Below are 14,868 nucleotides of genomic sequence, written 5' to 3' on the forward strand. Positions count from 1 at the left end.
GTTTTTACGAAAAGCCATTGGTATATGTGATCCCAAGTGAGAGGTTTTCTATCATACTAGTTTTAAGATATTTTCTTCCAGTTTTTTTTTTTTTCCCATTAAAGCATGAATGTTTCAGTTTTTAAAAATAAAAAATTAAAAATAAAAATAAAAATAAAAAAACTGGGTTGTGTGTTTTCTTTAAGGTACATGTTTGATACATCACAGTTTGAGCATGTTTGGAATTGCCTTAAAAAAAAAATTCTGATCTTATGTACTGCTCTTCTTTGTGCAGTTCTCTTTAAGTATACTAACCCTATAGGTCAATTTGGCAAAGTTCATTTATAATGCACTGTGAGGAACCTATATGTAAGCATCCTATAATTAATATGTTTTTTTTTAAGATGCTCATCAAAGAAGGAGTTCATGCCTTGAATTGACTAATACTAGTTGAACCTAGTACATCTTTAAAGAGCTCTCTTCTTGCCAAACACAAAAAGTGATCCATATAGAAAAAGTCGGTGTCTATTCATTGCGGACAAAGACAAACACCCTACACGGATCTACCACCTTGAATTCTTACAGAAAAAATCGTTGCTCTAATCTTTATGGAAAAAGATGAGCAACCAACATGAACAAAGGGGGTGTACAAATTAGTGTTTGGAGGAGATGCTCATGTATCTAGGCCCTAGCATAAAGTTTGACTTTTAAGGTCAAGAAACAAACTCTTGAGAGCATCTATAAAAAAAAAAAAAAAAAAATCTTTCATTGAACAAAGGTCTCAAAAATCTAAAACAAAAGAAAGGGGAAGCAAAACAAAAACAAAAAACAAAAAAAAAAGGGGGAGCTCATAACATGCTATGGTATAAGTATACTCACTCACACACTCACATGAACTTTGTGAAGGGTGAGTATACTAGAGTTTAGTATACTCCTCATAGAATCAGTTTTTTTTTTTTTTTTCCTTCTTTTCTTCTCTCAAGTTTCGGTATTTTGATAACTAGAGCTTTTGTGGAGGGTTTTATTTTTTTTGAAATCTTGGTTGTTTGGTTGAGCTGCACTACTAGTAAATGGGTTGTTTGTGTTGATTCTATCCACTCTATACATGTATTGAGGACAAAGCTTCATTGCACATGGACTCTCTATTTTTGTTCTCCACGGGTGCACACCAAGTGTTTGTGTTATTTCCTGACTCATCTCCATTTTGTTTTGGGCTTGTTTGGACGTTTTTTTTTTCTTATCTATACATAGTAAGGTTTTATGCATATATAGTTTTTGGTTTGTTCTCAACATTCTATTTAAAAAATAAATAAATTAATATAATGGTTATTAAGAAAAATTCATATGGGTTTTTAATCTCAATCTATCCTTATCTTCTAAAAAGTTTGAAATTTTTTTTTTCTAAACTTGATTATTGTACTGCTTTATATGAGATTCAAAGAAAGGGTAAAGCACAAAAAGATCACTCCTCCTGTACCATCCGAGCACTCCTCAAGTGAGGATGTACCTTTACTTGAACCAATGCAGTTAGGAGACACTTCAGCTCCTCCCCCATCTCCATCTCCATCTGTGCCTATGCCCATAGAAGCACCTCCTGATCACTTCACATCCATTGAAGCCGAGAATGCATATAGGAATACCTTCTCTAAGAGACCCGTATTGGGTAAACAGGAGGTAAGCATAAATGACTTCCCTACATATGACTTCCAAATTATTCACCGTATATTCATTGAAAGAGGATGGGAGAAGCTCACTCATGCCTTTCCTACACCTTGCGTCGAGGTTGTCCGGGAATTTTATTCAAATATTGCTCACTTCAATTTAGATGATCATAGCATCATCTCTACTGTTTGAGGGATTCAAATTGAGGTATCTCCTGCTATTCTCCGAAACTATTTACTCTTCCTGAGGAGGAATCCCCTCTATACCCATATAAGGGCATGGGAGCTCCAACAAAGACTACGATGCCCAATCTGTTTGTTGGTCCCACTAGCTCCAAATGGACTGCCAAAATGCACAGACTACCTCTTCATAATATGCTCCCTTAGTATCGGCTCCTGGCCAAAATAGTATTGACCAATCTCTGGCCTATTAGTTGTCACACAGAAGTGTCTCTAGAGAGAGCTTATTTTATGTATGCTCTTGCTACTGGTGTGTCTATTGATTTTCCACGGCATGTCATTGCTATTATTCGTCGTTCACATGTGGAAAAAGAGTTAAATCTCTCATTTGGAAGTCTAATTACTAAATTGGCCATGCTTGCGAAAGTTCCACTTCGAGCAAATGAACCTATCATGAAGCTGTCAAGGACTATTTCAGCCTTAACCGTGGTTAAATCAGAGACTATCATCACTAAGAAGCTCCCCCTCACTACTGAGTCAGCATCTTCTCCACCTGAACCTTCCATCCCCACCTCTCAAGTTCTTGAGCAAATCTCTTTGTTATCTCAGAAGATTGATGGCTTCACAGCTAAGTGGGAGGCCAGTCAGTCCAAGTTGGAGCAACAATTGGCTGCAGTACGCTCTGATTGTGTGCAGACAAATGATCGTCTGGTTCAACTTTCTTTAGATGTGCAACACATTCTGGCAAGTGTAGCTGATTCTGACGATGAAATATAGATCTCCATGGCTGATTGTTGACAAAAAGGGGGAGAAAAGTTTGAGGGGGAGCAGCAGCATCAAATGGGGAGTACAGTGACACAACTGAAAAAAAAAAAAAAAAAAAAACTTTATCTTGTTACTTTTCTGTTTTCCAGTTTAGTTTTTTTTTTGTGTGGTTGTAATGCAGATACAATTTGGCATGTGTTTTGATTAGGATAACTGTCAATTCTATTTTTATTAAATCACAACTCTTTATAATCTTCTATATTTTGTGTGATTTGATAATTGACATATTTTCAGGGAATTTACATTCATCAAACTGGTTTCATCATCAATCCGCCAAAGGGGAAGATTGTAAAGGTAAAAATTGACTAGAATTAGATGAGTAAATGGTAAGGCTTATCTTATCATATTATTTATTATTGTTGGATGAATGTAAAAATAATTATTGATTTGTATCTAAACAATGCTAAGTCTATCTAGGAGTTTTAGGAGTTGTTTAGATAAGTCCCTAAAGTCAAAATTGAGTTCTGATAGTTTTGCACTTATCCAAAAGAAATCTGAACAGAGTTTAGTCTATAACAGAAGAAGTTACCACGAAATGTTAGCAGTCCGTCAGGACGCGTTTTCACGTCTGTTGCTAACCGTCAGCAGAGTCCTACTGCGACTAGAACTCTTTCCAGACTTTCTATTTAAAGGGATTTGGTTTTGTATATTTTCAAGAACTTTGAGTCACGAATTTTAGAGAGGATATTCTCAGCGTTTATGAAAGAAAATTCACTTTAAAATTTTCATAGAATTTTTCATATCTTCTTGAGTGTGATCATGCTTTGAGTATAAAGCAACATCGATTGGATTTCAGCCTCTGGAGTTCCAGAAGGGAAGTCAACATTTGAAGATCGCCAGAGATTCTAGCTGCTACTGCGGTAGAAGACAAACGGATTGTTTGTCTAGGCAAGTAAGAGAGTCAAATTACAAAGGTTTTGTAATTGATTATTACTTGTAATTATTCTTCAAATAATAAGATTCACTTTCCTAGGTTTGGCTGCCCCGTAGGGTTTTACCTTTAAAGAGTTCTTTAAAGGGTTCCCCTTCGTAACCAATCGTTGTGTCTTGCAAATTTGATTATTTATTTTAAAGTATTTGATTCATTCATAATCTTGATGATTGAGATCTAACTTATTTATTTAAGGAAATTGGTAGACAATTTCGTGGTTACATGGGTACGTTGGGAATTTCAAATTGTTTAGTGTAAAATTTTGTAATAGTTTAGTTATTATTATTAGTTTATTAGGTAGTAGAGTAGTAGTCTGTAGTAGTATTTCATTAGTTCATTTGCTTTAAATTTGTATCATGTATATATTATTTTTATTCATGTAACTCTTTTTTTTTTTAAATTTGGTTTTTTAACCTTTATTTTTTTTACTTCTAATTTTATGGGCCCCAAAATGGCCCAAAAGCTGTTTCTAGGCCATTTTAGGCCCATTTTAGTGGAAGCCACTTTTGGCGAAAATGCCCAATAGGGGGCGCACGGCCCCCTTATCCTCCAGGATGGGGTACCCCGCCCCCGCACTCTTGGGGTGGGGGACAGGAAGGAAATGCACACCCCTGTCCATGCGGGGGCAGAGGACGGGGAGGGTGCTACCCCGCCCCGTAGGGTGTGGGTAGCACCCCTAGTTTCTGTTGAGGCAATGTATTATGGTATGCAAAGAAATGATTGACTTTATACAACCAGCCAGCAGGATCTTCCCCACAGAATGTAGGAAAGTCAAACTTCACAAATGTAGTATGATTCCCATGAGCAATTTCTAATGCTTGTACCCCACTGTGATTTCCTGCTGATGATGCTTCTCCATTTCTGCTATGATTAACTCATGGTATTTCTGTAGTCAGGCCTTTCAACTGCACCATCAAAGATTCTAGAGTTCCCTGTTGGGTGTCAAAGGACCTCTTCAAGGATCCCACTTCCATCTCTAAACCTTTTTGTTGAGACTCAGCAAACTTGTTGAAGGTGGAAAATGAATCTTGCAATTGGTTCAAACGTGTTTCCTCTGCCATTTTGGGAAAGAAATCGACAGTCTCAGATACCAAACTATAGCACACCCAAGAAGAATCCAAGAAGAAGAGAGAATTAGAAAGATAGAGAGAGTATTCAATTTGAATTTTTATTATTCAATGCATAAAATGAACATACTGAAGCTCTTTTATAGGGTTCTGTCTAGTTGTAGTTAATGGACCTGTGGGCCTATGGGATTATTACAGGGCTTATTACACTAATACATTCTTATTAATCCAAACCACAAGTTGTGGCCCACTACACTGCACTACAGCCCACTTCTTGCAACCCAACCCATCACGCAAGCCTTCTTCCTTCCAGACTCCTCTCCACATCGTAGAACCCTGGCCGGGGCAGCAGGAGCATTTGAGGAGCATTATAGGATTCCACTTACTTTGCGAAGTAGAAGTAATTAATGTCTTTAACTATCAACAGACCGTACCCTTGTTTAATTTTTCCCTGATGAGAAACTTCATATTATGAAATGTCAAGCTCTATGCAAACCAAGAATCGAAGCGAGGATATACAAACTATAACAGTCCTTTATCTTTCCAATTTGGATGGTCTAGTAGGGGAATTATATATATATAAAGAGATTTTGTTATCACGATCAGAATTAAAAAGATTTTTAAAATGAACGTGTTTGATTGATATCAAACTTTGTTCCTTGTCGTGAGTTGTAAGTTTCTTTTCCATGTACAACAAGTTATCAAGTTTCCAAGTTTTTTCCTCTTCTTGTCGGTAGACTGTTGATAAATCTTTGTTCTTGGAAGAGACATTGAAATCTCTTTGTTAGTTCTTGCAAGTCTTCCATGATATATCTCTTAAAAAACGCGTACAAGTCTTTTCCACTTCTTACGCAATGATGGCAGGTGGCCATGGAGGAGTAGGTGGAATTCAAAAGATGCTTTGCATGTTTTTTTCTTTCGACTTTTTAATAGCCTGCTTTTCAAAGACTTGGGCATTGGGTTGCTTCACTAGAACATCTAAAGGGGAATTAATGTATTAGCAAAGTCCTATTTCAATTTGTTAAGAACGCGACTACCAAAACAAAAGTTCTCTATCATCTCGCATCATGTAATCGATCAAGCCAAATCGAGACAGTCTTTAAATTGTCAAGCTCAATTCGATCGACTCGAAAATATAAGTTTAAGCACGAGATTTTTATCATTTTTTTATTCAAACTCAATCGTTGTACTGAAAGCAAAGTCGAGCTCGATCCAAAAACGAGATATATATACTATAGATAAAAGTAATTACAATATTTAACAACGTAAGACTATATATATCCATTACAATTATATCTAACTAGTAATTATAGTCCTATCCAAAAAAAATAAAAAGAAAGAACTAGTAATTATAGTAATTATAATAATATTCGGCATGGATGTGTGGCTGATAAAATGGTCATGATTAAAAGAGGGATGAATAATATTATTCCTATTAAATTTGTATTAAATCCTTTGTTTTATTTAATTTTGTAAGGAGCGTAACATGTAAAGTACTTAACATTCCCACATGTCGTTAATTTTGAGCGACCAACCTGACGTATTGGTTTGAGATTAGGAAAATCCCAGCAAATGGTTGTGGTATGAGATTCAGAGAATATACTTTTAATAAATAATTGTAAATCATGTAGTTTCTTATAAGATTAAGATACAACTAGTACTCTTTATTACTGTTGCAGATAGATGTTAATCAAATTTTTTTTTTTTTTTAATGTTTGGTGTGGTACATACCTACTAGAGACAGTTTTCTATTTGTTTTGTTACTGGCGATCAAGAGCTCTTTATTTTGTTGTGTAAAATATTTTGCAAAATGATCGCATCTATGATTACTATATTCATTATTACAAGGGTTTTATTATAGATAGTGGGTACGTAAGTGTTTTTTCACAATCTTCTGGCAGATAAGTGCTACAGCCATCCGTCAGCCATCTTTGGGACTATTGGGATCTGTTGAAGACAATTTTGGGAGGATATGATTTCTCTATAAAACATTTTTATAGAGAAGGAAATCTAGAGGCGGACTCATTGGCTAGACGTGGTGCTATGGGCGAGAACAATCTGTTCACGGATTGGTTGCAGTTTCCACATAAGACTAGAGGCTTGTTTAGATTGGATAAAATGGGTACGGTATACTTCAGACGTAATTGTTAATGTATGGGTTTTTAGATATACGTAAATGGGAGGGATAGATATACTAGTCTTATTTGTTTAGCTGAAGGTTTTTTGGAAGGGATTGGTTTGTTTGCTCTGAAGGTTTTCCTCTACCATAAGTGCGGCTTTAATATAGTGGTTTGGAGGTGCTACCCTCCTTTTTTTTTCAAAAAAAAAAAAGTGCTACAGCCATAAAAAAAATTTTACAAATTTAAACTTTCAAGTTAACATGATTTCATATGATACGTTAGACTTATTTTATAATAAAAATAATATTATAATCTAATATATCATATTAAAACATGTTTGTTTGTAAATTTATTTTTATAAAATTTCGTTATTGCTAGCTAAAACATTTCTCAATTAGTATACTATGATATTTGTCATAAATCAATGTCAGAATTATTGATGCTATCTTGTTCATATCATATATATATATAGCTTAACAGAAACGTTGAAATATCATTATTAATTAATTATTGCAAGTCTCCCCTGGTCTCTACCTTCTAAAACGGGTTATGAAATTTCCAAGTCTTTTCCTCTTCTTGTCGGTAGACTGTTGATAAATCTTTGGTCTTGGAAACGACATTGAAATCTTTTTGTTAGTTCTTGCAAGTCTTCCATGATATATCTCTTAAAAAACGCGTTCCAAGTCTTTTCCACTTTTTATGCAATGATAGCAGGTGGCCAAGGATAGGCCTGTCCATCCATGACGAATTTTATCCGGCCCGACTTAGAATCTGAAGAAATAGGATTTCGGTTACGGGTTTCGGCCTGAATAATTTTTGGGCCGAAACACGAATTACATAATCCGGACCTATACAGTCCGGATCCGGTATTAAAATCCGGTACTTGGATTTATATATATCATGTTTTACTGATTCCCCATTTAGGTTTCCACCGTTGTCCTCACTCACTCTCTCTCTCTCTCTCTCTCACACAAAACCCTCTCTGCTCAGACCTCTCTGATGCAAATCCAGTCTCACGTTAAACCAGTCCTCTTTGCTCTGACCTCTCTCATGCTAAACCAGTCTCCATATTCTGTTTTTGGTTCGATGTTGTCTCTTGTAGAAGTGATAAGTGCATTAGTAACTGGAAGGATAACTGATACATTTGGGAGGAGGGCTGTAAGTTTCTCTTCACTTTTCTCTATTTTTGGCCTTACTTTATCATTTTTCTTTTGCCAATACGTTCCAAATCTTGCTGATAAAAAAATGCGCACTCTATCTCTGTTTCCGGGCCTGGGTACCCTAATTTGGGATTTTTCTTGCTTTGATATTTGGGGAGATCTAGGTACCCTAATTTGCAGTGTATCTATTCATTGTTTCAGTTAAAAGCAAATAAAAGCCCCTGTTACGAACCATAAAACCTTGGTAGCTAATTGTTTCAGTTATTAAAAGAATTTTATATTCACAAAAAACTTTCATGGTCAAAGAAAGAGGAGAATTCTGCTCCTAAGCACTAGAAGACCAAGACCCATATCAGAAACCAAGAACAGGAAACCTGGATCTTAAAAAGAACCTCAAACTAGCATGCAAAATAGAGTCAGCACCAATATAAATGATGTAAGGGAGGGAGGACAAAAGGGTCATTGTGAATGGGTTAGGGGAGGACAGAGGAAGTATAAGAGAGTGTTATTGTCATTATACATAAGCACAGAAGAGGTGAAAACAAATGGAAAGATTTTATTTCATTGTTATGTCTAAATTATTTAGATAATGTTTGCTTACAATGTGGCAATTAGTCTATGGCTGCTTTAACATGTGGCTCTGAAATCATTTCTGGGTTATAAAAGGAAAAAGCATCAAAACATTGTTTTATTTTTTTCGTTTTCTATGTTTTAACTGTGGCAATGTTTGACTTTAAATATGGAGCTCTAATAACGTATTTTTGAGTTCATAGGTTGCTTGGAGATGCAAGTTCTTAATGCTATTTTGTTGGTGACCTTATTTCCTAATCAAAGTCCTTTGGCAAACTTTGCCATAACTTGAACTGCATGCAGCAAATTAACCATATGTTAGTGGCATTGTCATGCCGTTTGGATCCTCTCTACTTGGGAAGAGGATCCCAAGTAGAGAGGCTTAGATCATTCTTTTTAACTGGAAATTCCTATTTGTCCCCGGGGCTTCTCTGCCCGCCTGTGTTTATTTGTGTTAACCTTTACTTTAGCCTACATTATATTGTTAGGCCAACTCTTATACCCTAAGATCTTTCTAGAGTTGTTGAAAAAATAGAAAAATATATGTAGAGAGATAGGTGAAATTAATTTCAGAACAAGACAGAGTAGGTTAGTAAAACAGAGAAGAAGTTTTGTGTATTTATGGGCCGGTGCAGAGGAATCAGATTATCAGAGGCCTTTCTACAGATAGAGAGAGAAGTGGATCCGTTTTTCTACCTATCTATTGTAGTAGGGAGTGGGAAAGGAGGTGCAGGTAGGCATATAATATTGCTGGTTTCTACTGGTAATTATAATGGTTGGAAGTCGAGAAAACAAAAGGCTAGTTAGGGTACAATTCTCAAGAATAATAATGGAGTCTCTCTCTCTTTTTAAGTAAACTTCAAACTTGTGTTCTAATTATTTTTAGATGTGTTTTTTGCAGTTTAAAGGTTCTTTTCAATATTTTGAGACTACATCCTTCTTATACTATTATCAGACTTTTGAAGAGTAATGTCAATTTTTATAGTTCTTTGGATGTAAAGGTTGTAAGAATGTTCTTACCAAATTAGTTCATATTTATTATTGTGTATTTGAATTTAATTAAAGCAATGTATATTTTAGTTATTGTATGTCATGTTTTAAACAAATCAGTTCAAACAATATAATATGTAGTGAATTTTTTTTTCTTTTAGATTAATTAGTTGTTTATAGCATTAGATATGTGTTAATTAGTTGATATTTTTATCATCATGGATAATAATTTAAAAAAATATAAGTTTTTATATAATAAAAAAATTTTGCATTTCAATATTATTTCTTGAAAAATTGTAATAAAATATTGGATTTTTTATAAACATTTTTTCAACATAAAAAAATTAATAATAGAATGACTTCAATCTTTAAAAAAAAAAAAAAAATCCGGGTTGTATACGGAACCCGGATTTCCGGTTTGGGAAAATCCAAACCGGGTCACAACCCGGATATATCTAATCCGGATTTGAAACCTAGGCTCCGGGCTAGGTATACCCGGATACCCAGTTCGAAACCCGGTTGAACACCCCTAGCCAAGGAGGAGCAAGTGGAATTCAAAAGATGCTTTGCTTGTATTTTCCTTTTTACTTTTTTATAGCTGGCCTGCTTTTCAAAGACTTGAGCATTGGCCCTTGGGTCACTTCAGTAGAACATCTAAAGAGGAATTCATGTATTAGCAAAGTCCTACTTCAATTTGTTACTATTAAAACAAAAGTTCTCTATCATTTCGCATTATGGTTGTAATCGATCGAGCCAAATTGAGACAATCTTTAATTAGATTATCAAGCTCAATTCGATTCAAAAAATACTAGTTTAAGCAAGAGAGTTTTATCATATTTTTATTCAAATTCAATCTTGTACCGAAAACAAAGTTGAGCTCGATCAAAAATTGAGATATACTATAGATAAAAGTAATTCTAATATGTAACTACGTAAGACTATATATATGTTATGAGCATTTTATGTAATATATCCACTACAATTATATTTAACTAGTACTTATAGTAATTATAATAGCATTCGGCATGGATGTGCGGATGATAAAATGGTCATGCTTAAAAGGGTGATGAATATTATTCCTCTTAAATTTTTATTTAATCCTCTATTTTATTTAATTTTGTAAGAAGCGTAACATGTAAAGTACTTAACACTCCCACAAAGGTGGCAACTGACATCATGTCCAAAAAACATGAGGAGTAATGCTACATGTTAACATTGTGGTACTGGTCGGGGAGTCTCCGATACCAAAATCAGGATCGTTTTAGAATTTAGTGTAAGTATGTAGAGAGTTCAGAGAGCCTTAATAGTACCTGGGATCATCTTATATGCCTGGTTTCTAGGGGTCAACTATCCATTCCATGTGTTAAAGGTACATCTCACCTCAGCCGTATCCTTCGTCAGTCCCCCGTACCTACTGTTAGGGAATCAAGAGCTCCCCGAGTTTACTGCCTACCCACCTGTACAGGCCCTCTAGGACTAGGCGGCTTAGGGGGAAACCAAGGGTGTGTCTCTTATTCCCCTTCATTTGGGGTCGGGGGCCTTCTATAGGCCAAGGAGTTGCCTAGCCAAGTCAGACTCCTTATAGTTGGGCCTGCACTTCTATGGCCAAGGGAAAAATCTCCTTACAGTTACCCTACCAATTTTTGTCGAACTGGTCCAGTGGAAATTCCTACTTGACCTTGCCTTTACGTCTTCCGGCCTGGTCAATTCTTAACTATTTTCACCTTTGGAATGGGCGGTCGTACTCGCTTCCCGGCCTCTCTACGCGTCAAGCTGTGTTTTGCCCTTACTTGGTTCTTTTGCCTTCCAACACATGGCTCAACGGTTCCCATTCCCACTTTATTGGCATGTCTCGGGCTATTAATTTCAGGTACTTGATTACTTGCATTACGTCCCCTCTGCATTAATGACGTCAAACTGCTCCTACCATGTTTCTTCGCGTGGTTCATGCTGCAAGATTTGGGACGAGTTTGCAATCTTTGTGCAACGCATGGGTTCCCATGACTTTGGGATATGAACCATTGTGCTAGGCCTATATAAACTCACTCCTTTGGCTGTGGATAGTCTATTTGCTTCTTCTTCTTCCATTCCCTGAGTGCCCTTGGCTCTCATCTTTCTTCATCCTTACACACTCATGGCACCAAGGAGCTCTTCTAATGCTGCCCCGAAAAGTTTCAAAAACCCTAAGCCTGCCAAGCCCGCGAGTCCTCCCCAAGGCTTTGGTAATATAGAAATGGCAGAGGTCCCTACAAAGGCCCAGAGGTATGATGGCTTCTCATGGCAGTCAGTAGTGACCCTCAGCGAGTTGGAATTGCTGAAGAAAAAGTACAAGTGCAAGGTTTTGTTGACTTTGGAGTGCAGATGGCGCCACTGTTAACTTTGTGTTTTGCATGCCTTTGGGCTGGGCTTTTAGTAATTCGGGTCTTCAATCTTGCTGCCCAATGTGTGATATGCTAGACTTCACGGGTGTGGCTCCGACTCAACTCCACCCCAATGTGTGGATGATCCTGGTGTGCTGATACGTCATTTGGCAACCCGCCCTAGTGGAGGCAAGGGCTGACTAGCCTCACCTTACTGCTTGAGAGTTCTTCCTCACTCATAATCTTCTGGACAAGAGCAAGAACTCTTGGAATTTCCGTTCTATCTAGGTGCTCACTCGCCTGGAGCCACATTACAACATGTTGTCTAGGTGGTGTAGGCACTTCTTCTTCATGTAGAGCAAAAGATGGGATTTCCCCGTCAGGCAAGCCTACCGGCCGGAATACCCTGTTCGGGCCATCTGGGAGGTCTTGAGGGATGACAAAGTTGTCAAGACCCCAACGACTCCACAGGAGGTCCAACGCATCGAGGTCATACAAGCTTGGGTAAGCGCCCACCCAAATGAAGTATTTTCGGAGGTTCTGTTTTTCAATTATAACTTAAGGTGGTACCTACCTCCGCACACCTTGCTTAGTTACTTGGACAGCACCATTTTGATGGGTGAGGCCAGCCCCCGAGGTCGTAAGCATTCCCTAAGCTCGCCGATTAAGGGGAAGGGGAAAGAAACCTAGGAGGAGCTCCCCAGCTAAGTGTGATTCCGACAAGGTGCCGTCTGCCTCTAGGGCAATCTTCGACCTCGAAAATCATTTAGCACCGCCTACCACCCTCGCCAAGGAAAGCGGTGGTATCCATGCCACATCCCTGAGCCATGCCACCTTCCATCCTTCCCTAAGACTAGGGCGGCACGACCTCTCTGCAACAGGTCTGTGATAACCCCACGGGGCCAGCTCGAACCAACTAGGGGGGCCTTGGATGCTTCTTCTCTAACCTCGTTGGGCGATGGCAAGCATTCACCTGGTGAGCAACACCTCACCGCGTGATTCCTTGGCATCTTCTAGGGTGGCCCTCTTCGTAGGTCGTAGGTCGTGCCCCTTTTTGTCGACGTCAAACTCAAAGGGGTGTCCACCTCCGTGCCCAAGGAACATCCTTCTAGGCGCAAGAACCTCCTTGATAGGGTGTCCATGCCGAACTCCCCAATCCCCAATTCCCCGGAGGTTGAGATTAAGTCTCTTGAGCTTGTTCTGGGTGGTGACACAGAGATCAAGAATGAGATTGCACAAGCCATGTCATGGGCTGAGAAGGTCATGGTTGATGCAACCGACACCAAAATTGCGATGGTGGGGGCGGGGGGTCAGTGAAGCTCCAGCTGCCATGCTGAGTGTTGGGGTCCCTCTGCTGCAAGATGGACAAGGCAACTTGCAGCATTACACCCGTCCCTTAGGTGCCCTGTGGAGAAGTAAATAATCACTAATATTTTGCCGATGGAGATTTCAGTTCATATAGACAAGGAGCTACATACTTTATTCTTGAAAAGCCATGTTCCCATTAAATGAATTTGTGCTAATAACACAGAAAGGTAAATTACAAATTACAAATTATAAAGTTTTCATCAATAAAACATTCGCAGATGCTCAGGTTCCACAGATGTTGTAGATCATTCCCTGATGAGTATACAAAAATACACTCTAAATATCCTATTATTGAGCTAAAATGCTAAAATATGAATAGAAATCATTGGAATTAATTTATATTCTTGAATTTAATTTTTATTTATTTTGAGATATTTCTAAACATTATTTTTTATGTTTAATTTCAGAGTATAAAAGAGAAAGTGAGATCTGAAAGAGGGAGCAACTTAATTTCTTCTCATTTTGGAGCAACATAATAGAATTTAAGAATTTCTTTAAGTTTGATGGAAGGCTAATAGTTGGGAAGTAAATTGCATGGATGCTTTTTTATTTCAAGTGGGACACGAGCAAGTGGAGATTTTAATTTAATTCTAGGGGCAGTTTTGATTTTTTGAATGGATATACACGTGAAGGCTTAGGGAGGAAATCAAGCATTCGAAGGAGTTGATGTGGGATCCATCAGGAATCATTATCTTTTCTTTTGGTCTTTTAAATTGGAAAGGGCAGTTTTAACTTTTACTTTCTTTGGTTGGGTTTTACGTAATAAGGCAAGTTTTATTTGGCTTGGAATTTGGAAAGAATTTTGTCTTGACTTGCCGAGGGCTTAGGCGCTACACGGGGCCTCTTGGTTTTTATGCATGCAAGACACAAGCTGGGGCTTTTTTGGTTTTTGGCTGGGTTAAGACGCACGAGATACTCATCAAATATATAGTTTTTTTTTTTTCGGTTTTGATGAAAGGCAGGGTTCTTTTGGAGAGGCGACTAAAGAACTGAAGAAATAGGGAATTTTCATGGTTGCCGTTTATTTTACTTCTCTCTTGAGATTTTTGTTATCCATTATATTTATAGATAATTAAATTTTCATGTAGGGTTAGGGATGAACTTACACATTAGATAATATTTTTAATTTATTTTTAATTTATGTGTTTGATTTTTAATTATTAAAACTCTTTTGTTTTATCATTCTCAATTCATTGTTGATATTTTCTTCTCCAAATAATCATAGAATTCATTTTGTTTATGGATTCAGTCATGCTTTTTCTATTGAATGGATTGGTTCTTTGATTATGTTTGGATTAATTATTTATCTATATTGATTTAGTTCTTTACTGCAATATCGCACCTTGAGTATATTGTCGTCGTTGAATTTTCTCAATAGGGATAATAATTTACATATTTAAAAAGTGATAAATGATTTTTTAAAAGGTTACATTTGGTTTAATTTTGGTTTATAAATATATATCTTCCGATTGGAAATTTAAGAAATTGAGTTATCATTTGAGTTATTCAATGAATTAAAAATAATTAAAATACCAGATTTGTGCAAGGGATTCCTGGCGCTCTACTGTTCGTCAATTTGGTTACTTCTTCTATTAATAACTTTGCTTTACTTTAATTTGTATTTAAAATTAATCTTTGTTCTTCGTTAATCATTTAA

The sequence above is a fragment of the Carya illinoinensis genome, chromosome 4, assembly GCF_018687715.1.
Source record: "Carya illinoinensis cultivar Pawnee chromosome 4, C.illinoinensisPawnee_v1, whole genome shotgun sequence".
NCBI lineage: Eukaryota > Viridiplantae > Streptophyta > Magnoliopsida > Fagales > Juglandaceae > Carya > Carya illinoinensis.